Genomic DNA, 3,797 nt, shown 5'->3' on the forward strand with positions numbered 1-3,797 from the left:
TTTTTGTTTTGTTTTCCTTTTTTCCAATGTTTTTGTCTTGCTCTTGACACGATTTTAAGCTTCTTGTTTTCCACATAAATTGTACGGTTTAATTTAGAAAGAAACATATTATTTTAAAACATTTCATATTTGTTATATGTTTTGGCTTATCTCTTAGTATGTTACGGTTCATATTATTTCAATTTTGCCATTGTATCATTGCTTCTGATGACCGTGCAAACGATTCTAGAACATTAAGTCCATTCTGTACGAATATTATCGCAGTTGATTATATTTTGACATACACCAATCATGATGATTTTCTTTGTATTCCACGTCGCTATTTGCTCGTTGTTTATAGTGATTGACTGATTGATTGATTTCACTGGACAACAAATTTTTACAAAAGTCATGTTACTGAAATAAAATTAGTCAATTCTTATCAATTTTTATGTGCTGAACACGAATATGACAGTCAAATTGCAAAATTGGCTCTAGTTTTTTTGTAATCTGCAAGAAATTAATGTTTACATAACGAAATGCATTCCAATAGTAAAAGGTCAACTGTAATAGCCTACCTATAAAAAATCAAGTCATTGACTACATCTTAGATTTCTTCGCCTGTCTCTTGTACAGCTGTTCGGGAGCATCTCTGAGGAGTGTCCAGCAGTAGTTAGCCAGCATTGTAGTGGACCATTTTCCCTGGTATCTTTGTTCCATTGTTGCGATATATTGATGAAAACGTTCGCCGTGTTCATCACTAACAATACCACAGTTGCTAGGAAAGAAATCCAAATGGGAATGAAGGAAGTGAATCTTTAGAGACATATTGCAGCCAAGTTTCTTATACTTCATCAACATGTCTTCTACTAGTTCCTTATAGTTTTCTGCCCTAACATTTCCGAGGAAGTTTGTAGAAACTAGGCGAAAAGCATTCCATGCTTGTTTCGCGTCACCTTCCAGCAAGTTGTTGAACCGGTCATCTTTGAAAAGCTCTCGAATCTGAGGACCCACAAAAACTCCCTCTTTAATCTTTGCTTCGCTGAGTCGAGGGAATTTTTCATGCAGGTATCGGAATGCTGGCAAAGTCCGGTCAATGGCTTTCACGAAGTTCTTCATCAAACCTAGTTTGATGTGAAGGGGTGGTAGCAAGATTTTCTGAGCCTCAACCAGAGCTGGGTATTGGATATTCTTCTCTCCAATGGCTACATTCTGCCTGTGAGTCCATTCCTTCCTCATGTAGTGCATTTCCCTTGCTCGGCTATCCCACTCGCATAAGAAACACATGTATTTTGTATATCCTTGCTGCAGTCCCATTAAAAGGGCAACTACCTTCAAATCACCACAGAGGTGCCAGCTGTACTTGTTATACTCAATGGAATTCAGTAGCTGCCTTAAGTTATCGTATGTCTCTTTCATGTGGACAGCATACGCTACTGGAATAGATGGAAGAATGTTTCCATTGTGCAAAAGCACAGCCTTGAGACTCAGTTTCGAAGAGTCCACAAATAGTCTCCATTCTTGTGGGTCATGAGTGATTTTTAAAGCATTCATGAGGCCCTCAATATCGGAACAGAATATCAGATTACTTTCCTTTCTGAAGAAAGGCTCCAATTGCTGGTGGCGCTTTCGATATGCAGTAATTGTGACATCTTCTTCTAGAAGATTCCATTGTTGGAGTCTTGATCCTAGCAATTCTGCCTTGTTCTTTGATAAGTCCAAATCACGAATCAGGTCATTTAGTTCTTCCTGTGTTATTCTGTGTGGGGTTGATGATGCACCACAGTGAAAATCTGGATCACTGCATGCTGATGGACCAGGAGAAGAACAGGTCGACTCACCTTTGTCTTCGTCAGATGAATCAAGAGAATATTCTGCTGGAGGTTCTGGAATAGGAAGTCCCTCACCATGTGGAACTGGTCTCAATGCAGACGGAATGTTTGGGTAGACTATTCTCGACTTCTTTCGCTTCGTTATTCCGCCGGAAAGAGGAGGAACCAAGCAGAAGTAACAGTCATTTAGGTGGTTGCTTGGCTCTCTCCACACCATTGGGACTGCAAACGGCATTGATGACCTTTTGCAATTCAACCACTGTGAAAGCTGTGTTGTACATGTAGCACAGCATATATGCAGAGCCCAAGGCTTGTCTTGGTCACCAACCTTGCATCCGAAGTAAAGATGATATGCCTTCTTCACTTGAGAATTGATACTTTTCTTCTGGTTGGCAAATGTCACTTCCCCACAAATATAGCAAAAATTGTCCGCGGTATTAACACACTTTCGAGGCATTACTGTTCTTTATTGTACGTAAATGGATAAAATAATAAGTTTTATGTAACAGTAGCTTGAACTGTCTCGCACAACGTCTAAAATATTTTAAATGCTGAACCTATCTGATTGGGCTTTATATAGTACACTGCTTACGTCAGCTTCAGCAGCCGCCTGGCATTAGTATAATAGGCCTACACATGTATAGTACACTGCTGACGTCAACTTACTTCAGCAGCCGCATGGCATTAGTATTGCACTGCATCAGAAAATGATGCAATCAACTGTGGATGATGTGAGCATGATGGTATTATGCAATGTTACATCATTATTCCGGATGTTGCTGCAGTCCTACTGGAGAAATTTACACAGTGAAACATAGAAAATGAGGTATATGAATATCTTCAAAACGAGAGCCAATACAAATTTTTCACGGTTATATTCGTGTTCGGCACACCAAAATACTACAGATTAGGGCCTTTTCAAGTCAGTAATGATTTCACTGTTGACCAGTGTTTTTAACGGCGCATCAGCACTGTTAGGCTATTTAGCGCCAAACAAAGTGTTATTTGTATAATCTTTTAAAACTTATAAAAGGTCCTATATCGACAAGCGTTATAAAAGATTGATTGATTTTATTGTTAACGGCGCATCAGCACTGTAAGGCTATTTAGCGCCAAACAAAATGTTATATTTATAATCTTTTAAAAAATATTATAAGTCTCATATCAACCAGCGATATTAAAACACAAATAGTTGAAATTAAAACGGTAAGATGGTAACGGTGAAAAATAAAGCTTCCCGATCAACGGGGGATGTAAATGTATGTTAATGAAAAATGATGAAAAGGTATTAAAAAGGGACGGTATATATATTGCATAAAACTGCACAAGGTGACAGCATAAAAGTTAGATTTTAGAGTAAATATTTACTGCTTTCAGGAACTCTGTAATACGAGTGATGTTAATAGTATTAAAAAGTTCTTTCATTGCATGCACTATGTAATAACGATCGCGCATAGGTTGCAGGTCAAAACACTCTATCATAAAGTGCTTGACAGTGAATGGTTCATTGCAAGATTGATTGCTTGATTTATTTATTTTTAACGGCGCATCAGCATGGTTAGGCTATTTAGCGCCAAACAAAGTGTTATTTGTATAATCTTTTGAAACTTATAGAAGGTCGTATATCGACCAGCGATATAAAAGAACAAATGGTTGAAATTAAAAAACGGTAAGATGGTAACGTTGCAAAATAAAGCTTCCCGATCAACGTTGATTGATTGATTGATTGATTGATTTGTAACGGCGCATCAGCACTGTTAGGCTATTTAGTGCCAAACAAGGTGTTATTTGTATAATCTTTTAAAACTTATAAAAGGTCCTATATCGACCAGCGATATAAAAGAACAAATGGTTGAAATTAAAAACGGTAAGATGGTAACGGTGCAAAATAAAGCTTCCCGGTCAACGGGAGAGGTAAATGTTCTATGTTAATGAAAAAAGATGAAAAGGTATTAAAATAGGATGGTATATATATTGCATAAGACT

The sequence above is a fragment of the Sinohyriopsis cumingii genome, unplaced genomic scaffold, assembly GCF_028554795.1.
Source record: "Sinohyriopsis cumingii isolate HCF-2022 unplaced genomic scaffold, ASM2855479v2 utg002256l, whole genome shotgun sequence".
Lineage (NCBI taxonomy): Eukaryota > Metazoa > Mollusca > Bivalvia > Unionida > Unionidae > Sinohyriopsis > Sinohyriopsis cumingii.